This window comes from Felis catus, chromosome B3 (assembly GCF_018350175.1).
Source record: "Felis catus isolate Fca126 chromosome B3, F.catus_Fca126_mat1.0, whole genome shotgun sequence".
In the NCBI taxonomy this organism is placed as follows: domain Eukaryota; kingdom Metazoa; phylum Chordata; class Mammalia; order Carnivora; family Felidae; genus Felis; species Felis catus.
This window is the reverse complement of record NC_058373.1, coordinates 103,563,306-103,590,649: the sequence shown is the minus strand read 5'-3', so window position 1 is coordinate 103,590,649 and position 27,344 is coordinate 103,563,306. Positions and strand designations below refer to the sequence as shown.

General features: G+C 42.7%; 1 long non-coding RNA gene across 1 annotated transcript; it reads left to right on the top strand.

Annotated features, from left to right (window-relative positions):
* On the top strand, positions 1-27,311 carry LOC123386099. Its single transcript, XR_006599625.1, has 2 exons — positions 1-657; positions 25,170-27,311. It is a non-coding gene; the product is annotated as an uncharacterized LOC123386099 (long non-coding RNA).
* The last annotated feature ends 33 nt before the right edge of the window (positions 27,312-27,344 follow it).

Here is a 27,344-nt window from a genome sequence, read left to right as displayed (position 1 = left end):
CTTGTAGGTGCGTATGCGCATGCGCGGGAGCGGTGGAAACGGCGTCAACCAGTTACCCAGCCTCTAGTATTGAACTCTGTCCTGAACCTTGATCAGCAGTTGCGCACCTGTCTTTTGTTTTCGGCTTTCGTCCACTCCCCGCTTTTACAAAGTCCGTAACCAAGCCCCAGGCAGCACCTCCCTCCAGAGTTTTGTCTCAGAGGCGGCTGTTTTTCCTGACCCCTTACTTCTGAGGGACTGCGGCTTTGACCCGTTCCACCCCTCTGCATGAGGGTCTCACCGAGCAATGGACGGGTGCCTGCCGCACCCAGGAACGTTTGCGGGACCATGCTGCTGCCGAAGACCAGAGACTTGACACCAGGTGCCATCCCGCCCCAGAAAAAGTTCACGAGATAGTGTAGCAGCAGCGTTTCAGGGATTATGGAAAATCACAACACATCTGGCATCAGGCTTCAACCCCAACGACCTTGTTCCAGCGCCAGCGAATGTGGTTGTTCTCCAGAGTCCACTGGGGCCTTGCCTTTGGGGCACCCACACAGCCTCCACCAGGTGTCCCCTGCTGGGAAGCAGGGAAACCGCCTCTCCCCGTGTGGCCTGAAGAACCCCGGACCCCACTCTGCTCCTGGGGATTCACCTTTCTCACCAGAGCACCGCCAGGTATTGAGCTGCAGAGTTTCAGACTCTGCGCTCCCCTTGTTTATAATGTTAATGGAATTTAAACTCTCTCCTTTCTCCCTTTTTAGTTCAGTCCCTGCGGCTGTTTCCACTTTTCCATTTTCTCTCCAGCTGCAAAGCACCCAAAAGGGGGGGGGGTGCTTTTCCCGTATTCTCCCCCTGTCTCTGTCCTCTCTCCCCATGCAAAAGCGGTTTCCTGCCCTCCGTGGCTTCTCTCTCCCCCAGTTCACTTCTCCCTGCCGTGTACCTGCTGAGTTCTGTGGTTCAGGTTGTGTAGGTTGTTGCGTTAATCCTCAGATCAGTTTTCTAGGTGTGCAGGATGGTTTAGTGTGGGTCTGGCTGTATTTCGTGGACACGAGACACACAAAAAATTTCCATGCTGTTCCGCCATCTTGGCTCCTCCTTTTCTTCTTACTTTTTATTATGGAAAATTTCAAACATACACAGAACTATGGAGAATAGTATACTGAATCTCTAGTACCCGTCACCCAGCTTCAACACGTACCAATACGTGGCTAATCTTGTTTCATCAATAACCCTCCCTTACTTTTTGCCTCACTGGGTTATTTTAAAGAAAATTCCAGACATTATATCATGTCATCCATAAATGTTTCAGTATGTGTTTCTCAGAGATATGGTTTCTTTCTTTTTTTTTTTAAGCGTAACTATATTACCGTGGTAAAACCTAAAGTTTAACAATGATTTCTTAATATCAACTGTCCTATTAGTGTTAAATTTCCCTGGTTGTCTCATAAATGTGTTTTTGTTTGTTTGTTTGTTTTTGTTTTAATACTGGCTTTGTTTGAATGAGGTTCATAGAAGATCCAGATATTGCCTTTGGCTCATACGTTTCTTAAGTCTCCTTTAATCTGTAACATCTCTCCCTTTGGAATGTGGGGAATTCTACAGGACAAGAGAAGAAACTGGATTATGTATCTTGTACAATTCCCCACATTCTGGCTTATCTTATTGCATCCATGTGATATCACTTCACATTATGTGCCAGTCATCTAGGGGCTCCTGGGTGGCTCAGTTGGTTAAGTGTCCGACTTCGGCTCAGGTCATGATCTTACGGTTCATGAGTTCAAGCCCCGCATCGGGCTCTGTGCTGACAGCTCGGAGCCTGCTTCAGATTCTGGGTCTCCCTCTCTCTCTCTGCTCCTCCCCCACTCATGCTCTGTCTCTTAAAAATATATAAACGTTAAAAAAATTTTATATAGCAGTCATCTATTGCTTCAATAAATAGTGCTATGTAAGAAAACACTATAAAACCTCAGCAATAGACAACAAAAAGGGTTTATGTTTGTCCATGGGGAAGTCAGTGTGGTAACTGCTGATCTTGGCTGAGTTTCCTCACAGGTCTGAGGATCCATTGGATGTTAGCTGGTCTAGGATGGCCTCGGCTGGGAGGACTAGTCTGACATGTCTCTTCTTCGTGTCTCCCATCTTCCATCAGGCTAGCACAGTCTTGTCCTTCTCATGGTAACAGCAGAAGAGCAGAGAGATCATGTGGGGTTAAAGACAAAGGGGTCAGGAAGGAAGGCCTAATAAGAGGAAGCTCTTAGGAGGTGGCTGAGTTCTAGGGGAACTGGGTAAGTAGACAAGGCAGTAAGATGGAGTCTCGGATAGAGAATAATGCAGAAGTTGGCGGAAATTGGACCACAAGATAAAGGAATAGTCACCACCTACAAAGCAAGGGCCCAGATTCTGGATTTTCTTGAAATATGTATTCAATTCTTAGCGTATGCTGGATGCTTCAGCAAGTACGTTAGGCAAATTATAGAGTAGTCGCTGAAACTGTGGATTTTGAGCTTAACTGCCTGGGTTGAGACTGTCCTCCACCAGAGAAATGTATTAATGTATGTACAATTCTTAGAACACTGCCTGTTGCGGGGAAATACAAATCAAAACCACAATGAGATATCATCTCACACCTGTAAGAATGGCTAAAATTAACAACTCAGGCAGCAACAGATGTTGGCGAGGATGCGGGGAGAGAGAGGATCTCTTTTGCACTGCTGGTGGGAACGCAAACTGATGTAGCCGCTCTGGAAAACAGTATGGAGCTTCCTCAAAAAATTAAAAATAGAACTACCCTACGACCCAGCAACTGCACTAATAGGTATTTATCCAAAGGATACAAAAATGCTGATTCGAAGGGGCCCATGCACCCCAATGTTTACAGCAGCACTATCAACAATAGCCAAATTACAGGAAGAGTCCAAATGTCCATCCACAAATGAATGGATGAGGAAGATGTGTCATATATATACAGTGGAATATTACTTAGTGATCAAAAAGAATGAAATCTTCCCATTTGCAACAACGTGGATGGAACTAGAGTGCATGATGCTACATTAAAAAAATCACTCAGAGAAAGACAAATATCACGTGATTTCACTCAGCTGTGGCTTTAATTTTAGCCATTCTGACAGGTGTGAAGCGATATCTCATTGTGGCTTTAAGAAACAAAACAGATGAACATATGGGAAAGGAAGCAAACATAAGATAAAAACAGAGAGGGAGACAAACCATAAGAGACTCTTAAATACAGAGAACAAACTGAGGGTGCGGGTGGGGTGTTGGGGGGGGATGGGCTAAATGGGGGATGGGCATTAAGGAGGACACTTATTGGGATGAGCACTGGGTGTCATATGTAAGTGATGCATCACTAAATTCTATTCCTGAAATCATCAGTACACTATATGTTAAGTAACTTGGATTTAAATTAAAAAATAAATGAATGAATAAAAACTCTGCCTGCGGCATAATAAGCACTCAAAAATGTCAGCTGTTAACACATGATCTCATTTTACACTCCCAGCAACTTGTGAGCTAGAAACCATTTTTATTCCTATTTTACAGATGAATTTAAGGAGTTATGGAGAGGTTAGGTACCTTGCCCAAGCCACACAACCAGCAAATGGTAGACCAAGAGTTCATATCCCCACATTTCATCCCAAGGCCCCCCATGATGGACAACTATCTTGTTTGGACTCCTTGATTTGACACTGAATCCTTGAGTTAGTTTTTGAAATGCCTTGGTCCTGTGCTAGGGTTGGCCCCAGAGCTCGGGTGTGTGGATGTGTGAGGGGTGGCGGTGGGGTGAGAGGGGCCGGGCTCATCCTGAGAGGAGACTCCACCCATGGGGAAGCTGCAGGGACAGGAACCCAAACAGTAAGAACGGCGTGGGTTCCCAGTGGAGGAGGAACCCGAGCAAACAGGAGGAGCAGGGGTGTATGTTTAAGGCCACGGATGCAAAGGAGTGGGGTCATGAAATCCCTGAACAGGGAGTGGGAAGGCAATGGAATAAATTTGAGAGACATCTTTTTACGTAGGGTGAGAAAAGAGGCGGGTTAAAGAAAGACCAGATGTGGCCAGTTTTCTACCAGGCATTCCTTAAACCAGTTGATCATCAGCAACATGTGGCAGAACTTTTAAAAACTGTGGATTCCTGGGCCCACCCCTGGAGATTCTAGTTAGCCGTTCTAGGTAGAGTCTGGATATCTGCACGTTTTCAAAGCTTCGCAGATGATGCTGTTGATTAGCGTGATCTGGGGCTCACAGCTCTAAAGTTACAAAGTCATAACTCTTCCGTTTACTGATAGAGAGGCAGACACCAGGAAGGTTAAGTGTCTCACCTGAGCCACACAGCTGGCTGATGGCAGAGCTGGAACCTGGCCCTCTAGTCCAGTGTTCTCCCACTACATTTCACATTCCTGCCACTATGCTTAAAGAGTAAAATGCTTTCAGGGGAAATACTCCCAAACATAAGTGCATTTGTTTTGGCATGAGATTGTCAAATAGTTTTTGTCATCATAAGCTGTAACTATAGTTATGCAAAATAAATTCTATTTAACAATCTCTCTTTACAATTCCTGGGTGTGTGGTTCTATGCCCAGGTGGAATGGGAGAGGCTCAGAAATTGGAACCACTGTTTTGTTTTTCATTTTTATATCTCCAACTTCTCCCGTCATATGTTTAATAAATGTCAGTCAAAGAATTGCAATGATTTTTAAAAGCCGACATATTATGGCATGTTCAGTGGTGCAAGTCAATATTGTGGTAGGAAAATACTTATTTTTGTGCAACTCTCAATATTCTCTTTCTCTTTTCAAGTCTGTCAGACCTCTGTTGCTTTGAAATTACAGCTTGGTCAGCAAGTAAGAGAAACCCAAGAAGGAATAACACAACGACTTCCTTTTTTTTTTTTTTTAACATTTATTTATTTTTGAGAGACAGAGACAGAGCACAAGCAGGGGAGGGGCAGAGGGAGAGGGAGACACAGAATCTGAAGCAGGCTCCAGGCTCTGAGCTGTCTGCAGAGCTGTATCAGCAAGTCCTGATACAGGACTTGAACTCACAAACTGTGAGATTGTGACCTGAACCGAAGTTGGGTGCTTAATTGATGGAGCCACCCACGTGCCCACGACTTCCTTTTTAAAGGTAGTTTTGACAAATGTGATTGAGTAAACCATGAGCAGATCAGTTAGGCATCCAGCTTGCCCACATCTCTGCCTGAGTTAGTAACACTGGTTGTCACTTTTGGAGTAGTGGTATACCATGCTGAGCCTGCTCCCCATAGCACCTCTCCTTTATTTAAACAAACAAACAAACAAACAAACAAGACGGAGACTGAGACCTAGAAAGTTGGGGAAACTCCCTTGATCACACAATTACAACTGACAAGATGAAGAATTGGGGGCCTGTGTTATTTCCATACACAGGATCATGCTGCTGCTCAAGGGAGAAGTAGATTCCTGGGTTTCTGTCGTTTTTTTCTGACCAAAGACTGTCTGTAAGTCAGCCAAGCACAGAGGCTGAAGGAAATTCAAGAGAAGAGTCAGGATCAGCTTGGAGGCTTTGTTATCACACAAACTATCTCCATGAATGTTCTTAGGAGCCTGTGGGGTGTCCAAAAGTGGCATTTGGGGGGGGGGCGGTCCTGGTCCTGGTAGAATCTTGGGATCAGCAACAAGACGGATGGTGCTCAGTTCCCCCAGGAGGCCTAGATCCAGTAGGGGCTGGCTGCCCGGGTTTGTGGGAGGGGAGTCTCTAGGACTGATTGCCCAGACCCACATCAGAGGAAAGATGGCTTATGGATGTCCATGTGGATGGGACTCTGTTGGAAGCTGGAGAGGCCTCTCATGATATGACTAGGCTTAAAGTTGTGCTCACATAGCAAGTGCACTTTATTTATTTATTTGTTTGTTTATTTAGCTCCACACCCAGCATGAAGCCCAACGCAGGGCTTGAACTCAGACCATAAGATCAAGACCTTAGTTGAGATCAAGAAGTGGACGCTTAACCAACTCCACCCCAGCGCCCACAACACTACTTTTATTTAGATTCTGCTTTTATTTGGAGTGGCTTTGAAAGGGGCTAGGTGGGGATTATTATGCACAGGGATGGGAGGTATCCCTGAAATCTCCCAAACTACCTGCTTGTGTCCCTATTGTACCAGAGAAACCATCAACTGAAGAGATTCACCATCACTGCCAAGTTGAAAAGGGGGTTGGGATGCTCTCTATTCCATAGCTAACTAAGGTTCATGTGGAGAGGGCAGCACGGAGTCCCACACAGGTGCCGGGGCGGGGGGCCCTCCGGGCCCAACCGGGGCAAAGGAAGCCTGGCACACTGGGCCACCTCAGATTGGTCCGTCTCAGGCCAATCTGCTTCAGAGTGGCCCCCAGAGCTGGACCTGAGCTGAACCTCCATGTGTCCAGGCAGACCCAGTGGCATACTTCTGTGAAAGTGGTCTTGGGCTGCCTTCTGGTCAGAAGGAAAATGTGAGCCGCAGAGACTGTGGTCACTGAACCCTGAGCAGAGAGTCTCAGACATCTCAGGGAGACAAGTGGTCCCAGTGACAAAAACCTGTCAGACTTATCTGGAGCAACAGTGACAGGTGCTTGGAGAAGGAAATTACATCGGGTCGGCAGTTATTTAGATGCCAAGGGCAAAAGGACTGTGCGTCACTGGAAGCACAAGGGGACTGTGGGACCACAGCGTCTAGAGAGAGTCTCCATGATCTGCTCTTTCCCAGGGAGAAGTAAAGCAAAAGACAGAGCTCTGTTCCAGCAGAGAGCTGAAGGATGAGGAGATGCTGCTAGAAGGTGCTAGATCCACACTGAGAAGCACAAGAAGCACGTGCTGTCCTCCAGCACGAGCAGCCTCCAATGCAGACCCTCACTGAGCCGGCCCTGAGGCCAGAGGCTTCTGCCAGGGACTTGAGACCAAGGGCATTTGACACCCAGGAGTTCATTCAGCCCAGGTCACCCCACTGTGCCTCCAGGCACTGGGGCCACAGCCACACTATTTTATAAATAAGGTGAAAGAGTTATTGCCTGAAAATATAGTTTGTGGATGGAGGAGGAAATAATATTTCTTACCACCCCACTGGAACTCAGTGCTTAGAGCTAATTGAAGTACAAACAAACAAACAAAAGAACTCTTGCCAAATACTGGCATGTGTTAATGTTGAAGGTAAATTCTTCAGTTCCACCTTAATCAAATCCATGAACATAATCCAGTCTTACCAAGACACTTAAAGGGACACTTACGCAATTTAGATGGAAAGAATTTTTCTAGGCATTTCATCCATTTACCTTGCCAACCTTCTGAAGAAAACATTCTGAATCTTATAGCAGTAGAGCACACTCTAGTGGTGGTGAAGGAAAGTGGATGCTTCCGAATGGCTCAATTTCTCCGTGGCCAGGGAGCACCAGATAAATAAATATTCCTTGTCTGGGCAAAAGGTTAGCTAGCCTTGCCTCAAAATAGCAAAGGAAATTAATATAACATCATACAAGGACTCTGAGCCTTATAATTCTCCACTAAGAATAAGTCAAGTTCTGTTTTACTCGATGTTCAATGTCAAGGGCAAACAAACAAGAATCATTAAAAATCTTCAAACAATCTAAAATAACATCCTACCCGGCCGATAAGGTTTTAGGAAAGCTTTTGATTTTTCATTTCTTCTTAAACCCACGCCACATCCAGACTTTCTCCTTGGAGATTCTGTTTAAAGAAGGGAGAGGAAGCAGATAATAGATATAATACCTAAAACAAACTCCCTTCAGCCATGACAGTGTTATTACAAACTTGAGTGAGTGCCATTATTGCATCTAAATAAAAACAATGGACCAGAACCAATTTTACATAGGGAAACATCATTCCATTTTTTGCAAGCCTTGGTTTAGACGTCCCTCTGGTTTATCAAGTGATGGTTAACATAAATAAGAATGCTTGTCTTTGCTTAAAGATGGCACTCCTATGAAAGCACACGTACACATTTAACCAAGTAAAAATGTTACTATCTTTTGTGTATGTGTCTCCAAACTGAAGGGAATATATCCACTTGGTTTGAAATGTAAATTATACTCTTAAAATCTAACTAACACAAACTGGAAGAAAAAAAAACATCCAACAACACACACGTAAAAAAATAAAAAAACTTTTTTTTTTTAAAGCTAGAAGCTTTGTGTTCTATTGTGTTTAGACTTAAAATATGGAACTATTTAGAAAGAATTAAAGAGATTATGTTTATTTGATTTCAAGTTATCTCAGCAAGAAACACATTTTTCATACCTCTTTGGAAGAACAGCAGGTCAAATGACACATTTGTGAGTGACTGTTTGAAATATTTCAGCCACGCCGCAGGGTCCACCTGACCTGAGCACCATAGATTGAGGGAACAAAGACTTGTGTTTTAAATGTTCCTTTAAGAGCCTTTCTGGGGAGCTGGGGGGGGGGGGGATGTGGGAAGCTGTCACAGGCCTTGCTTTTTATTTTTATCCTATGACACTAATCATTTTAATTATATTTCTGACCCATGACTTAGGATCATAATTAATTTTCCCAAATGCAAACATTATGTAGCGTAAATCTGCAACTTTTCAGGAATGATACAATTTGTTTCAAAGTCACCCACAATCCTTAAACTCCAGAGTTTCCCAATATCTGCAAATTCATTCCTCTCCTTCAGTGGATTTTGTTTTTGAATCTGTTCAGGAGTAAAGGCAGGTCTTTATTCTTCATGCCTAAAACAAAAAGCAGAACAGGTTTGTAAAAGAGGAGATCTAGGACTTAAAGCGACTCACTTGAATGAAAATCATACATTCATGTAAGGTTACATGGGGCTATGGTTTTCTTATTAAATGGGACAAATAATATTACAAGTGTCTGAAGATCATGCTTGAGAGGACTCCCCTGAACATTTCTGAGAGTAATTATTCCAAACATAGGGCATAATACAACCCCCGTTTAAGGTGTAACTCAATATAAGGGCTTGTGAGTCAAATGTTGAGCCCCTTCGAACTACAAACCTTTGTCTGTGGCCTTATTAAAGAAATTCTCTCTTCTCCGTTTAAAGGGATAGATTGCCAAGGCCTAAATAAAACGCCGGGACCTAAACCGAAACGGTCTGACCTCGCTGCCACACCTGATACTTCCAATACTGATTTCCTCCGAGTTCCCCCTTTCTTCACCTCCTTTGCCCCAGGCTTTCATAAGCCAGAGAGAGAAAAATGAATTTCACTTCCCAAATGCTAGAATTGCTGGTGCAGAACGTAACTAAATATCAACAGCTGTGCCAGGGCACCTGGCGGGAAACCTGACAAAAGACTTAGTTGTGAACGAGATCCTGGTTCTCTTTTCGTCCTGGTTTCATGGCCTTTAAGAAGGGCAGGGAGAATTGCAACTATGCTCTTAAAAAAAAAAAAGTGTGTGCCGATGGGGGAAATTCTGAGGAAAAAGAGAATAAAACAGATGTTCCTAAAGCAACAACTTATGGGGCATAAGTAGCCAAGATTGCTCATGACCACTGCCTCCGAACTTTAATATATCAATATATCACTTCCCAGATTCTGAACCACTAAGTCCGGGGGAGGCGGGACTGAGATTCTGCATTTCTGGAATGCTCCCACAGGATGTTGGTGCAGATGGTCTCAGGATCACCTTAAGAATTATTTTTTTCATGTTTGTTTATTTATTTTGAGAGAGGGTGAGGACACGCTCATGTGCATGCGCACTCTGGAAGGGCAGAGAGAATCCCAAGCAGGCTCTGTGCTGTCAGTGCAGAGCCTGATGCAGGGCTCGAACTTACAAACTGCTGGAACATGCCCTGAGCCAAAATCAAGAGTTGGATGCTTAACCAACTAAGCCACCCAGGTACCCCAAGAACCACCTTTTATTTACTTATTTATTTTTTTATATATTTTTTAATGTTTATTTTTGAGAGAGAGAGGCAGAGCGTGAGCGAGGGAGGGGCAGAGAGAGAGGGAGACAGCAGGTTCTAACATTTGACTCACAAGCCCTTATACTGAGTAACACCTTAATCCAAAGCAGGTTCCAGGTTCTGAGTTGTCAGCACAGGGCCTAATGCAGGGCTCCAACCCATGACCGTCCGATCATGACCTGAATCGAAGTCGGACGCTTAATCCACTGAGCCACCCAGGCTCCCAGAGGACCACCTTTTAAATAAAAAGGGGTTAGAGCAATTCTCTGCCTTTCAAATAACCTCCCCCAACCTCATACTACGATCCCAAAGCGGTTTCATTTAATATTTACTACTCAACTCAACAAAAGATTTCCTAAAGACCGGCATTGTGTTCTCTCTCTCCCTGGTATATCCCTTAGAACCTAGCATGGCACCATTATCAGAATAAGAGACACAAACTACTAACAAACAGTAAGAGAGGCAAACATTTTTCAGAGGTAACTGCAGGTTCCAAGGCAATTACGTGACATTGGCGGGGTCTCCCTTCATGTCTTTATAATCTCTCATGAAGACTGTTTGAGAAGATAATCTCTGGTCTCTTTCCACCTCTCTTTTCAGAGGTTGAAATGATGGTACTGTCCTTCCAGAACATATAACAGGAAAGGATTGGGTTTGGGGGCCGGCAGATGGGATGGATCCTCTGTGACCTTGATTTAGCCATGAGGCTTAGTTTACTCCTCAAAAAGAGAGGAGCATGTCTACCTGCAAGTTAATTTTAAGGATTAGAAAGGATCCACATAAAACACCCAGCACAGTGCCTGAGAATAGTAGTTGCTCAATAAATATTGGGTGCAATCAACTCTCCTTCATCTGGGCTTGGCCTAACCCAGGGATTTTCAACCAAGACAGCTGCACATTAAAATCATCTGGGGGAAGTTAAAAAAAAAAAAAAATCCTGATCTGCCCCTCCAGGCCACAGCCCAACCCAGTGAATGATAATCTCTGAGCCAGTGAGTGGGGCTATTTCTAAAGCCCCCAGGTGGGTCCGGCATTCAGCATGGGTTGGGAACCACTGGTCTAAGCGAAAGGAGCGGTCACTTCTTTTGGCCTAGTAACTGGCACCAGCTAATTAGCCTCCTCCAGGGGTGGTGGGGAAGGAAGGGGGAGGGAAACAGACTTCCCACCTCTCTCCTGTGCACACCCTTCAGGCTCCTCCCAGGACAACAATCTGCCAGCCCTCTGTGCTAATCAGTTTCTTCCTAGTTAGTGATCTGCCCTGGGGACAGTATCGCAGCACGGTGCCCTCCCTCTATCCCATCCCACCCCTCTGGACATTTGAGCCTGGACTACTTTGTTTATTTGTAATTTGTGGTTATCTACCTTCTCCTTAAGCCAGTATGATTATTTTATTATTGTCACTCACATTCTCTGGGGTTTCACCGACAGTGACATCAAATGGGGTCACATGAATAAAATAGCCACCAGAAAAACTCACCCCAATATTCAGCCCCTGGAGACCTCACCCACAAGCATGTCTTATGGGTCCTGGGAGGGGGGGGTGCCTCCCATGTTTGTTCTTGAACAAAACCAGTCAACTACCATCCTGGTTCTGTCACATCATAGCCATGAAATCAACTACCTCAAAGGATAGTGAATAGTAAATAAACAATATGCATAAGTTACCTTAGCCTACTGTTTGGAGCAAGGTGTGTTTTCAATAAATGTTAGGATTTTTGTAATTAGTAGGTGGGCCCTTGTCAGGTACTGTCGCCTTTCCTAGGCACCACTGGTTTTTTCTGATGCTACAATTTTTTCCCCATCGTATTGCTCCCTCACGGTGGTCCTGCCATTGTCTGAGACGGCACGGGGATTTGCGGCAAAGTTGGGCAGAGTCCTACCCTTATGGGAGACACATTCTGTTCCCCAGGTTCCAGGCTGTATTGCTTGGGCCTCGAGGTCTCACTAAGATTTGCCGTTCCTCCTTTTCTTTTCCTGACTTCAGACATAAGTTCTTACCTTGTACTCAGCAGCGTTCTGGCCTTTGTTCCTGGAATGTTGCTCCTAGGTCAGCTCTCTGGCTTCGTATCTCTTTCCACAGTGGGCCAGCTGCACTGGGTCATTAGACATAGCTGAGTTTCTGCAGGAAATCCAGTTTGGGCCCAAGATGGGACACTGATGTGCTTACCTACCATGAGAGGAAGCAGGCCTTTCAGGGGATACTTGTTTGCACAGAGCCATCCACATCCTGTTGGCTCCTAAATGATGAACAGTTGCTGTGCACCTATCACTCGGTGGGTGGTGGACACCAGACCCAGTCCTGCTCTCATGATATTAAGTTTGAGAAGATACAGGATCTGCAGGAAGGAGTAATTCACACACTCCTGGTTGCATTTAAATAAGGGCTAATTAAGAGAAACAGATTATAATGGCTATAGAAGATCATAGAGGAAACAGATACTAGGAGTCAGCTTGACATAGGCTAGTCAAAATGACTCTATAGATGAGATGAATCTAAGAAAATGTTTGAAGAAAGAACAGTGGTGTACCAAGAGGGGGCTGATCAGGATGGTCGGCCCATGGTACAGGCAAAATGAAGGTGCATTGTCTGCAGAGAGTCTAAAAACAATAAAATCTACAAGTGACTCCGCTTTTTATTATCATGGTGCATGAGGAGTTCTAGACACTAAACGACTATTCTGGTAGTAGTCCTTTATTGCCTTAGAAATTCTTGCACAACATTGAGCCAGGTGCTGTATGTTTCTCAGAGAAATCAGTAGTCTTTTGTCTTAAGCATTTGACCTTCCATTTCTTCTGTCAAATAAATTAAGACTTGTATTTTAAATCTTCCACTTCATATCATCCCTACGAGTCTGGTACTTTGGGGGTCCTTTCTGGAAAGTGCAGTGTTTTAATAAAAGTTGTTTCATTATCCAATTTATTTTTCAAAATAAAAAAAAAATTTACTAATTTATTTTTGAGAGAGAGAGTGTGTGCACACACATGAGTGGCAGAGGACGGGGAGGGGGAGAGAGAAAGAGAAAGAAAGAGAGAGAGAGAGAGAGAGAGAGAGAGAGAGAGAGAGAATCTCAGACAGGCTCCATGCTCAGTGCGGATCCCAATGTGGGGCTCAATCTCACAACTGTGAGATCATGACCTGAGCTGAAACCAAGAGTTGGATGCTTCACCGAGTGAGCCACGCAGGAGCCCCTCATTATCCAATTTAGAATGAAAATGGAACATGAGAGAGGAGATTATGGACATAAATATTATTTGGGGAATGGGCAGTGGGTCTAAAGTCCTAGACTTCTGCCTTCAGCCTTTATGTTTATAACTTCCCTATGTAAACCTGTTGTTCCATATCCACAATCAGTCAGCTCATGGTTTGGTGGAGAGTTGGAATGTTGACCCCATGAAGGCAGGGATCTTTTCTTTGTACTGTTCACTCACACTCCCAAAGCAACAGGATTAGTGCTGAGCCAGAGGAAATGCTCAATAAATATTTGTTGTGTCAGAGAAAAAGAAATAGTTCAAGTATTTCTAATAGAGGTTAAAGGCTTTATTCAGCTGATGCAAATCTGGATCTGAAGACACATTAACTCTCGAAGATGATGCAGTTTGGGAAGGGAGGGGTACACAACCTTCTGGTCTGACCCAGGTTGCAATTTTCTTTGTCTCTAACTGCTGCAATATTTGCCTTGCAGCAAACAGTTGGGGGTTGCTCTGGGTTTTCGTGACTCTTGCTAGAGATCACTGGATCAATCTCATCCCAGGAAATGTCAGAACAGTTCTTCCAAACACCATATTTGTAAGCTTTGAGGTTGTCTGTTAATCAAGGTTCATGGGAGGTGAGGTAAAAAAAAAAAAAATGTGGGGGGGGGGGCGGGATTGGGGAGAGAAAATAAAAGGGAAAAAGAAAGAGAAAGGAGGCAAGGATTGAAGCAAAGAGAGTGAGGTCTATTTTCATCTTTTTATAGTTGAATGAATGAGTGGGCAAATTACCTTTTCTCCCCACTCAGTCTTACATCTGCCCTTGGAAAATTGCTAGAAATACTTAAGTCATGTTAATTTTTTTGGATACACACACATATCCAAAGAAGTTGCTGCAGAACATCCCCCTACGAGCTCTGATCTCACACAGGAGATGTGCTTACTGCGTTAGTTTCCAAAGCTTCTGTTTTAGCAGTCATGGTGAATTAAAGTCAGATTCACCAGAGGCATTTTAACATTTCTTGAGCGATGAGATCAGGACTTGGGATCCCCACTGAACACTTCAAACGTATAGCTGAGCGAGAGCAAATCAGCCAAGTTCTACCAAGTTTTAAATCCAGTCATCCTGTGCTTGTATGTAACTTTGATCTGTCCTGGGACGCAGCCTGCGCTTCTAATCTGAGCGCATCATCTTGGAAATGTGTGTCCTGTTCTTAAGAGACGCTGAGAAAGAAGGTGTTGTAAGTAGGTCAGGGGGGAGACTATCATTGCCCCTGGGGACAGTACCTCAAAGGCACTGCTGATGTTAGATCGCTATTGTCACCTTTAATAGGAAAGTTTCTTTCTTTCTTTCTTTCTTTCTTTCTTTCTTTCTTTCTTTCTTTCTTTCTTTCTTTCTTTCTTTTTTTCTTTCTTTCTTTCTTTCTTTCTTTCTTTCTTTCTTTCTTTCTTTCTTTCTTTCTTTCTTTCTTTCTTTCTTTCTAAGTTTATTTATTTATTTTGAAAGGGAGAGAGAGAGAGACAGAGAGTGGGAGGGGCAGAGAGAGAGGGAGATAGAGAATCCCAAGCAGGCTCTGCACTATCAGGGCAGAGTCTGATGGGGGAGCTTGATCCCACCAACCGTGAGATCCTGACCTGAGCCAAAGTCAAGAGTCAGAGGCTTAATTGACTGAGCCACTCAGGCGTCCCAGGAAACGTTCTTAATGTAGTTTCCAAAGCTAATTGACTTATAATTAGGGCTGAGCTTGAATTTGGAATGGGAGGTGGGGAGAGATCAGGCAAAATACTAAAACCACACCATCCTTTCTTTTTTTCAAAGCGCTTGTTGAACTGAATGAATCTTTACCACTTGTAAATCTTCCATTCAGTGGTGTTGGAGTCAGCGCGTACTGGCTCACAAGAGCCAATTGTGAGCATCTCTCTCCCATTTCATAATCCATGATGTTAGGTTGGTAGCTTTAAATTAGCCACAGTGGGGATATTTTTGGAAATTGCAAAAACTACAGATCAAGCTCTCCCAGTCCAAGAACTGTTTGTTTTTTTTTGTTTTCTGTTTTTGTTTTGTTTTACCAGCACACCATGGCCCCTATCCATCTTTCACGAGCCAGCTTAATGCCCATTTCTTCATAAAGCTTCAAATGACTACTCCAACCTAACAATGATTTCCTGCTTGCCACAAGCAGAGAGCATTTATATGACCTGTTCTACTTATTTGACACTTTAAGCAATATGTTGTGGCTTAGATTGTCGATTTTGTGTTATTTTAAGATGCCACCATTTACCCTTTAATATTCTTCATGTAGGTTGTAAGTTCCATGAGAGCAGGAACGAAGTACTATGCATGCATAGTAGGTATGCCATGGGTTTTGTCAGAATGGAAACCAATGGCGGGAGCTCAAAATGAAATGGGTTGAAGACATGAGTGATAACTGGGTGTCGGAAAATGCTAGGCAATTGGATAGGAATGACATAACATTTTGAAATATGTAAAATTATATCTTCAGAAAATAATTTAAATTAACCATGTATGTAGCTGTATGTAATGCCACTTCCAATTTGTTGATAATTGAACTGCTTATGGTTTTTGGAGACGTCGACATGCTTTTTGTGCTAATTACAGCACAGTTCAGTTGTGGGATCTGAACACTGATGCGCTGTTTGCACGTGGCGGACATGTCCTTCAGTACTGCAGTTGGACACAGCCAAAGGCAGAGAAGCAAAATATGTCACAAGTTACCTTCTTTTTAATCTGCTGTCTCACTAATCAGTTCTTAAATGGCCATCAATCTTTCCTCTGTTACTAATCGAAGAAGTGATGTAAGTTATAATCTGCCTTCCCTACCCAACATCACATGTAGTCATGATTTCTACCAAATATTTTTGGGGTCAAGATATATCTTAATACCAAGAAATAAAGCCCCATACCTAATGTTCTGGTAATGGATACATATGTTTTTAAATGTTTGTTTTAATACTAATGTCAGATTATTTAGGGCCTAATCCATCCTGTTGACTGGACCTGATATAAGTGGAAGGATAAAGATTTCTATCCCTACATTAATACATTTTATGTGTTGCAAAGCCATTTTTTCTCCATAAAACATAAGGTCATGAACTAATAGAATCCTCACTTTCTGAGGGTTTCATGTGGCTTAAAAAAATGGTTTTAGAAAAGATTAATCCACAGAATAGGCTTCTACAAGTACTGGGTAAATAAGACATTTGAGTTTTGTGAAATGTTGCTCTCAGACCAAGTCTGCTCTTGAAAACGTTTATGTTAAATGGCGTAGAAGTAAATGTTAAGAAGCACTCTGCTAAAAGCTATTCATATAAATGTGCTCTCAAAGATGAAAATTAAGTGATTTGTGGCAATCTCCCCCCAAAAAAACAAAGAAAAAGACTAAAAGGGAACACTTTTGGGTCTCTCCATATCCTCTCTCCCTCTTTCCTCATGGTCATTAATAGTTGTAATGCTCTATGATTTATTGTGACAGGGTTTCGTTGTTTGGTTCATTTTTCCCTCTATCATGTGAGTCTTCTTTAGGCATCTATTTTTGCATCAGTAAATGACAATTTTATGGATTAAAAAAAAAAGCGGGACAACAATATAATTAGCACTTGGTTTCTAAAAAATAAGATGGTCTCCTCTCCTTTATGTTCAGTTATTGACAACCTTCTGCCTCATGCCAAAGAGAGTTTTCTCTTTTTTTTTCTTTTTGTCCTAGTTTCCAGGGTTCTACTGCATTCTACTGATTTTGTGCTTTTCCAGAAAGCCCCTTTACTCTTTTTTGCCCATCGGGGTAGAATGGGATGAAGACATGGGGAGACTGTCTGAGCCAGGTGACCTGACCCTGTTTCACCACCTGTCCTTCCTATTTGCTGCTCAGGCTCCTGGCTGCTGATTCAGGACTCACAGCCTTAGACCACAGACAGAGTCCATCTCCCAAGAAACCCTGGGACCAGCAGTCTCTTTGTTTGGTATATTTGCTCTGACTTGTACCAGGATGACTATATTGCAAACTTAGCATCCCGAGTAAGAAAAGGCTACTGTGGAAACATTACCAGAGCTGTGACAAGTTTCAGGTGCCTAGGAAATTATATTTGCCCAGCAGGAAGTAGTAACCAGTGGGTTTTAGTTTTCAAAGAAAAGGAATCCCTTTAAAATTTCAAAGGAGCTTTCCCCAATGAAACAATGAGATATGCTTGATTTATCCAAGTAGCTTGGGATCGTCACTGTCACTGAGTTGTTATTTAGAACAAGTTTTCCTGTTCTGCCCCTGTGGCGTCTCTTAGCTATTCCTTCGTCTCTATTCCCATTTCTGGGGCATTTTCTTGCCTCTGCTGTTATTGGGCCATCTGTTTCCAGTCTTGCCACGTTCAAAGCCATCTTCCACGTAGCTACCTGAGGGGTCTCCCTCATACAGAAATTGTGCTATATCATTCCACTTTGTAAAACTCTTCAACATTTAAGTCCTAGCTCCTTAAATGGCAATCCATTCTACAATGGAAAGTAGAAAGCATCCCTGGCAACTAGCCTGTGATGTTCCCAACTGAACACAACCTGCGCTCACAGAACAATGATGAGACAGCTTTGCTCCGCGACCGTGTCTGAGACAAATGGAGACAAGGAGACTCTCCACACAATAATTAACTATCACCCTTTCCCAGCTGACATGAAAGTTGATGCTAGCCCCACTTCGATCCTTCCATCTCCTGGATATAATGATTAAACACCCAATTATGGAATCACCCCTGCTCTTCATATAGCTCTCAATACAGAACAGGCCCCCACTTTCTCATACCCTCCTTGGAACCACCCAGAAAGAGCCTGAATCCTGTAATGAGCCCCTCCTGACTCTCTATTACCAGGTTGCCCCTCAGACCTCCTGCTGATGATTCTTTCTTGCTACCACAAGCTAAATGAATTCACCTTTTAGGCCTGGGAGAGGTTATTGATGGCTTGGGGCCATTGGCTTTAACATATTGCTCTCCTCCACGGTATGTCGTGTAGTCACAGCAAGACCACATGTAGTTTCCAACACCTGTCCTTTAGCACATGCTGTTCCTTTGGCTTTTGGGACCTTTTCTCTTTCGCCACATAGAGAACTACCTTACTTTTAGAATCCAAATCACATGTCAACTCATGTGTGAACACTTCCAAAAACCCACACATTTTCCTGGGCCAAGTTCCCATTGTGTTGTGTTAACTCTGAGCCAGATCCTATGTCCATGTTTGTGGACTCCGAGAGAAGACCAGATTCAAGTTCTGGTTTTGGCAATGGATAACCTTGAGAAGTTTACTTATGACTCGAGTCAGGGCCTAACAGGCAGATGTCATTCCCTTGACAAACTCTATTTAATCATTACTACCCATTGACACTTAAGAAATGACTCTGAAGCCAACTGTGCACAAATTAACAGTCCTGAGGCATAGAACAATATCTCTTTTCCTTATATGGAGCTTAATAAGACAATGTCCAAGACTGCTAAATAAATCATGTTCATTTCCTTTCCTTCTTTGCTTCTGTAGTTTGCAAACTAGGACTTCTCAATTTGATTTATTCTAGAGTATGGTTGTAAAAGATTTATGAAGAATGGTCTCTTAAGACATGGCAGCAGAGGGTCTGAGGATTGGATCCACGTGTCAATCCTGGACCACTTGAACAAGCCAGGGGGTCTCTATATGGAAATTTATGATAATACCATCTTTCTCTCAGGGTTAATGGGATGGTATGCATAGACTTTCTGAAGCAGCTCTCAACCTGTGATGCACTTTAGTATCACCTGAAGAGCTTTTCAAACATATATGTGCTGAGGTCCCACCTCCTCTAGATTCTGGAGGGGTCCTGGGCATTGGTAATTTTTTAAAGTTCTGTAGGTCTAACTCACAGTCCAGGCTGAGCATCGCTGATTTAGATCTTGGCAGAAAAGTTCCTCTAAAAACAGAAAACATCTCCCAGCACTGGGGGATGGATAATAGAACAAGCATGGAAATGCAAAACTGCTAAGTGATGCTTGATCAATGATCAAATTGTATGAAGACCCCAAGCACACCTTCACGAGGCCAAGACTCCTCCAAACAAACTAAAAGGAAGTAAATGATGGCTAGATTCACAATGAAATTCAGGCTGCAGAAATCTAAAACATTAACAAATTTGGAAATGTATACTATTGCACAGATCAGGGAATATTGAAATGAAATGGGGCCAGAAGCTAATTATATGGAAATATTTCTATTAGCACATTTCTCCAGAAGGCAAAGCAGAGATTGCAACCAATATATCTATACAAGTGACAAGAATATTAAGTTTTCTTTCATTCCCATAGTATACTACCTTTCTCAGTGTGTATTCTGTCCTAGTTCTTGTGAAGGTGAGAATAATATCAAACTCATTAATTGTCTACATTTTAGATATGATAAGACTTTAGTGGATGGTGTTAATTAAACTACAAAACAACTCCTCTTGCTGTGGTGTGCATTCCAAGTTAAAGCAATTAATTCACTCACTTAAACTGATCAAGATTTAATTACCATCACTCTGTGCAATTACTCCATAATTAAAGTAATTTGGTTCATTCCACTTGCTGACAGTGTCATTGAACAGCCATTCACAGAACCAAAAGAAGTGATAATTAACTTAAAGAATAGCTCAGGGCAGTTTTACACAGACAAGTTCACTGTTAGTTATTCCTAAAATACTTAGAATGAAGTAAGGTGTGGGGTGAAAATCCTGGCAGAATTTTAAAACAAAAGTAATGATACAAACAAATGACACTCTAGAGGGTTTTTTTCTTCCCCAAATAAGGTTTCTAGCAATTTAAATATTTGTTGTGGCTATTGTTATAACCTACCCATGAATTAGTGTCATGGGAAAAACAAACAGAACTAGAAAAAAATTAAGCGCTTAAATATTGGTTAGGGCTAATCACTGTGGGGGATTAGTGCCTGCTTGGGGGCTGGTAGGTGTGGTACAAAATATACTGGTTAAAAAAAAGAACACTCAGGAGTCTCCAGAGAAGAACCAAAAAGGTGTTTCAGGATTACAAACCTCAAGTTTGAAAGAAGTTTTGGGAAACACACACACACACACAGGCCATGGACAGGAAGAGTATTCTCTATTTATCTGTGGAATCTTTTTTTTTTTTTTTTTTTTAATAGAGGAGTTAACACACTTCTCCAACTATAAAAACATGGGAAGAGTAGCTTAAGAATTGGGCTGGAGCATTACTGGGAAGTGCTAGGATGGAGTACAGGGAATGGGGTTTGTCCAAGATCACAGGTCTAGAGCTGAGTGGGAGAGTTGGGACCAGACCTGAATTAAGGCACACCCAGAGACAGATTATATTGAACTGGACAGATCTGAATTAAATTGAATTTCGGGGAAAGGACCAGATGGAATCTAAAGTAGCCTCCTCAAGGGCCACGTGAATCAAAATACATGTGTAATGGCAGCTCTGCTAGGATCTAGCAACATTTGAGAATCATTTCTGAAAGCCCTGCTTCTGAGGCAAATAGTCACAGAGACTTTAGTAGCCTTTCCATTACACTCTGAGGAAAACATGAGCTTTGGAGGGTGGTCCTTTAGACTCTACTGGGTAGGGGGCAGCTTCTCCTGGATCTTGTGCTCAGAGCTGGGGAGAGGGAAAGGGACACTCATCCTTCTGTCCTTTTCTCAACATTATGTTGATACAACTTTGAAATTTCCACCTTGAACAATACATCCCACGGAGCTTGTGAAAGGTGCCAAGAGTGAGGCGTCCTTTCAGGTGCAGTCGCCTTGGGTTGTCCGCACTGGGGGGTGTGGCCCCGGAACTGAGCCCTCTAGGGAGGCCCCGCCCATGTCTTTGCCATTATACCCACACGGAAATGAGTTGAACTAAACAGCTCCCTTCAAATACTGAAAACTAGGAAGCAAGGAGACAACCAAGATCACAGATCTAGGTGGTGGCCAGACCTGGAGCTGGAATTCTTATCTCAAGTCCGCCTAGACTACGCTCTGTCACTGGACAATGACTAATGCAAACTGTACATAAGGGACTGCCTATTAATGAAACCCTTGTGTATTTCTCCATTCACAACAGGTCCGTGTATATTTAGAAAATTTACCCTGAGAGCCTTGCCTCCTAAAAAAATTCCTTCAGAAGTCCTTTTCTGTCCTGATATTATGTCCTGATATCTGTCTTGATATCTAAAATATTAGGTGTGTGGTGTTAAAATATCCTTCAAAGGATAAGACATATACCCTCTGAAGATTTTTACTCACAAATTAGTAAGTCATCTATATATTTTTTTATTAAAAAATTTTTTTTAATCTTTATTTATTTTTGAGAGAGAGACAGAGACAGAGTGTGAGTGGCAGAGGAACAGAGAGAGGGAGACACAGAATCCGAAGCAGGCTCCAGGCTCTGAGCTGTCAGCATAGAGCCTGATGCGGGCTTGAACCCAGGAACCTCAAGATGATGATCCGAGCAGAAGTCGGATGCTTAACCAATTGAGCCACCCAGGCACCCCTCTTTTTACTTTTTAAATGTGGCTACCAGTGAATTTAAAACTATGTATGTGGTTTGCATCATATTTCTATGGGACAGCACCTCTCTCGAATGTTGGCAAAAGACTTTAATAAAGTGGAAAATGGTGGAAATTTTAAATGAGAAGATAAAGGAATCCAGGAAGGGAATGATATGGCCACCTGAGTACATATATGTATATTTTAGGAAAAAGTCTGTAAAACTGATTAAAGGTATGAGTATATAGGGGTGCATGGGGGGCTCAGGTGGTTAAGTGTCCGGCTTCCACTTGGGTCATGATCTCTGCACTGATAGCATGAGCCCACTTTGGATTCTCTGTCTCTGTCTCTCTCTCTCTCTCTCACGCACGCTCCCTTGCTTGCACTTTCTCTCTCTCTCAAAAATAAATAAACTTAAAAAAAAACCCAACTATTAAAAAAATGAAGTATAAGTATACAGAATATTTTTGTTAAATGCCCATTAAGATCTTACAGATGGAATATACCTCACTAGTGCAACAAGTAGTTATTGAGTGCCACCTACTGTGTTTGACACTGGGGTTCAAAAGCTTTACTCTTCTGCTTATATCTTATCATCCAGAACTGGATCACTAATCACCACAAAGGATAATGGGATTACCAGAGATCTGGGGCGAAGAGTCTACCTTTCTTGAAATCAAAGAATCTGTGCCTGTTACCTGAACAGAATCTGGGTTCTTAAAGCAGGGACTAAATGTGACAATTGCTGTGTGCCACGATGTCCAGGTTAAAAAAAGAGCAGATTCACAGCATTGGACATTAGGTACTCCTTAAATTAATAATTAAAAATACCAACTAGAAAAATCATTCAGGCTCATTCACACTTGTTCATCATCTTCCCCAAATCTTCAACCACAGACATCATTCTGCTGACATGGGATTCTAACAACATGCATTTCATTTAGAGTTAAGTTAGAGGGAAAAATGGTTTCAAATTGGAAAAGATACCTAGAAACCTATGGCTGTTTTTTCTTTTTATTATTTTTTAATACCAAGGAAATGGGTATACCTTAGCACAGATTTTTTTTTTTTTTTTAATTGGAAGGGGGAAGGGAAGATAGGGAAGCTCAAAGCTTTTCTAAAATATAGGATTTTCTTGGATGGAGTATACTTAAAATTATATTGGTAAGGATGTATAATAAGTCATCACAAAGTCTCATCTTCCTGTGTTGACTGACTCAATTATGTAGCTCCTTTCAGCCTGGACTATAGTACAGATTGATATCATTAAACACGTGTCCATACGTTCACAAGCCCATCTTTTTAAGGCTTCTAAGAAGGCATTTTCAAATACAGAAAAGAGAGAGGATTCCACTGAATCGATTCAATAAACTTTCTTGCACAAGAACGAAGCACATTTAGTAATAGGTGGATGTGGACATAATTCATACTAACCTTGCACATTTAATACCATTAATTTGTCAAAACTAATAATATTAATTCATTCAAAAATGAGATTAAGCACAGGCACCCCTTGCAGCCATAATCCGTGACTGATGGCCCTGTGACACGGACAGCACAGCGCCTCCAGCAGAGTGAGCAGCGCACGTGTGGCAGAAGCCAATGGGAAGCCATCTAGTGTCTCCTGCCTTCCGTTGGAAGCATCTTAAAAAACAATTGCTTGTCTCTCCGCACTCCTTGAGTGTTATATTTTAGCAGCCAAACCAACGATTTATATTTAATGACAACAGGGCAGGGTCACACAATTATTTTTCTAAACAGCATTTAATGGAAATCAGCAGGTATGAAGAGTCCAACCAGGCTCTCAAAATGATGGTCGCTGCAGTTGACTTTCTTCCTGACTATGGGCATCACTAAGTGTAGCTGACCAAGAATAGTGCAACCATGCTACAGGGTGTCACTCTAAATTATGAAGGACACCTATTTGTCCCTTCTCTTAGTTCCCTCTCTTGCTCCTTTGCAATATATGTAACACTCCATACTTACTTGTCTCCGGTCTTTTCCCTACTTTTATTTATTCTGTAAACATTTCCTGCACACCTACTATGAATGAGCAGCTCTACAAGAGCCAGGCATTCATTCATAGGAAATGGTAGTCTTTCCCCTGGAGGTCTTTGCCTATTGAGAGCTACTGTGGTCCATGGAAAAGAGCATACAGACATGTTGGAGTCAGGCAGATCCAGCATCTAGTTCTGGCTGGAATTAAAATAACTAGCTGTGTGGGGGTGCCTGGGTGGCCCAGTCGGTTAAGCGTCCGACTTCGGCTCTGGTCATGATCTCACGCCTTGTGAGTTCGAGCCCTGCGTCGGGCTCTGTGCTGACAGCTCAGAGCCTGGGACCTCTGCAGATTCTTTGTCTTTCTCTCTCTCTCTCTCTCTGCCCCTTCCCGCTCACACTTTGTCTCTCTCTGTCTCTCCAAAGTAAATAAACATTAAAAAAAAATTAAGAAAAAAAAACTAGCTGTGTGATCTTGGACAAATTACTTAGCCTCTCTGAGCTTCAGTTCCTCCTCCATAAAATGGAGATAACTACCTAAATGCTTACAACATTGTCATGAGAATAAACTGAAAAAAAAAAAGAAAAGAAAAGGTATGTAAGACAATTAGTACAATGGATGGCAAATGGTTATTATTTTAAAAAGATAGCTGGGGCGCCTGGGTGGCGCAGTCAGTTAAGTGTCCGACTTCAGCCAGGTCACGATCTCGCAGTCCATGAGTTCGAGCCCCGCGTCGGGCTCTGGGCTGATGGCTCAGAGCCTGGAGCCTGTTTCTGATTCTGTGTCTCCCTCTCTCTCTGCCCCTCCCCCGTTCATGCTCTGTCTCTCTCTGTCCCAAAAATAAATAAACGTTGAAAAAAAAAATTAAAAAAAAAAAAAGATAGCTAATGTTGTTTTTATTATTGTATAACTTACCCAGCAAAGGACCTGTGTGAGGTAGATATTCAATAAATATTTAGTCCCTTCCTTCTTCATTTAAGATGCTAATTTCTCAGCACTGGCACATTCTCTCTTCTGTGCCTCCCTGCCTCCCTGGCAAGATTCCTCTTCCTACACTCTTGCACCTTTTGTTTAAGGCACCAGTGTTTTGGGAAAAAAACCCTGAAATTTCTCCAGGCTGAAAAATGTGGGTAAATAACTGATAAGGATGATGGAACTCTAACAAAAGTTTAGTCGCCAGCCTGTGGATAGGGGAGCCTGCTGCTTTTATTCAGTGCCAGGTATGGGAGACACCAAGATATCTCTTCCCTCTGGTTCTCATCACCACTAGGGTTAGTAGAAATAGCATACTCTTACGGTAAAAAAAAAAAAAATGCCCCCCAACAAATAAACAAAAAAAACCTTGGGGTTCCATACTCCATAGCAGGCATTTACTAACGTGTTTTTCCAATCAGAGACAATTTTCTCGCTAGGATTAATTACTGTGATAAATGTAAGAGTTAAAAATAAACATGTGATAGACCAGTAGCACTATTTGTATGTCCTGGGTAAGTACATAATATCGATTTTCTCGCTTCATCCTTCTAAAATTCCAGGAGGTAGGTAACTTATTATCTGCATTTTACAGATGAGAACGCTGAGGCCAGAGAGGCTACGCACCTGAACTAATTGATAGAGCCAGGATTTACTGCTCCTTCTGACTGAACGCAGCAATGACTGTTCCTTACCCTCTTCTCTAGGAGCCATCTTTGCCAAGTGAGCCTCCATAAACTATAATGAAGTGAAATGCAATTTTCATTTTATTATGCGTTTACAGATACGCTTTTTCTTTACAGCCACTTTTACCGATAACGCAAATCACACAAATAAATCTGTTGGGAGCAGCTGGTGACTCACGGCTATCTTTCGTGTCTAGCGTGGCTGACAATAAGCTGTGCTTGGCCCATGAGGGAGGACTTGGGGCTTCATTGTGTGCCACAAGGCAGTGTCCGACATTGCAACGTGTGGTTTTCCTTTCATAGGTTCAATCCAGTCTCTATTTCTTTTTCTTTTCTTTTTTTTCTTTTTTTGAGGTAGGAATTAGGGACAAGTCAAGGCAAGCGGAGAGCCAGCTTCCATAAAGATACCATAGAATGAAGGTGCTGGATTTGTCTGGAAATAATTTGGAATGGGGATTAATGAGACAAGGAGGCCGAAGATTAAAATGAAAAGGTCTATTGGGCCTGATTGTTAACAGTCTTGATTGTCAGGTTCAGGGATTTGGGGGTTGCCTGGTAGCAGTGAAGAGCAGTTGGAGATGTTTAAGACGAAAAAGTCATTAATGAACTCTGAGATTTGGACCACCTGGGTCGCAGAGCAGAGGACGGAGGGAAGGTAGATGGCCTGGAGACAGGGAGACCCATTGAAACAGGAGTCTGATGGCTCACCTTAGGCACTCTGAAGACCTGGATGAAAGCTTGGGCAAAGGGCATGGAGAAGGGATATATATGTATATGTTCAAAAGATGCTTTGCAAGTAGTATGTTGGGGGAGGGGACAGCAGCCCACTGGTTGCTGTATACAGGTGGCAGATCAGGAAGAAGGTTCAAGGATAGCTCAGGGTCTCTAGACCGGAGATGACAATAAGATTTCATCTCCAATGTCCAGAGGATTCAGAGGTGGAGAGCTGGCTCAGTGATCTTGCCACAGGCGCAGGAAAAGCCAGGGCAGCTGGGTATTTATCATCCTTTTCAGACTAAATGAGTGGTTTGCCATGGAGTAGCCCTTTATCTTTGAAGTGAAGTCATCTTATTGTCCAATAATGATGATTTTGTCGGTCACCTTCAGCATGAGCACTAAAGATCAGAACATGCAACAAAATAATACAGAACCCACACGTAATCAGCTGCGAGGCTGAGCTAAAAGATTAGCATCGTGGAATACCAAAAACATTAACAGAATAAGAAAATGCATTTACAGACAAGGGTACAAGTAAACTTTTTCAGGTAATGTAAATGTGAGAAAGCTAATAGAGGAGTCCAAATTCCTCCAGATGTTTTTGAAAAATTGACTCGAAAACTCTCTTTAAAAGTATAGACCCATGCTATTGTTTTGCTCACCTCCTCTTCACCTCATTGCGGGGGGAGAGAGAACCTTGCCCTAGGGTTCTGGAGAGAGCGGAATACGTGACACTGGACAGAACAGAGGATATTGACAGCAGTTTATTAGACCCACATACATACAGCTTGGGGGAGGGGGATACCACATGCCACACGGAGCCACATAGGGATTGCACCGGGGAGCAAAGGGAAGCCGCAGGGGCTGTGGGAGGAGCTTCATAGTAGCAAGAAAGTGAGGTGACTTCCGGTTCCCAGAGGAGGATGTGATTGGCTTGTTGAGGACCAGGTGGAGCGCAGCTGGTCTGGCTGCCGGGGCAACTAGCTTTGGGAGCCTTTCCCACTGGGTGGCAAGAGCAGGGGAACTCCTACTCAGGACTTGGGGGCCCCCGTGAGGCTCAAAGACGTCAAGGCAGCACATGAAACGTTAGGACTTAGAACATAGCTATCTAGTACACTAGCCACTGGCCACATGTAGCTATTGAACATCTGAAATGTGACTAATCTGAGCTGAGATGTGTTGTATGTGTAAAATACACACCAGATGTTAAGGACTGAATACAAAAAAAAAGAATGTAAAACTATCTCATTTTGTGTTATTGATTGTATGTTGGAATGACAGTAATGTGGGTGTATTTTAGGGTTAAGTAAAATATATTACTGAAATTCATTTTACCTGGGTCTTTTGACTTTCATTTCAATGGGACT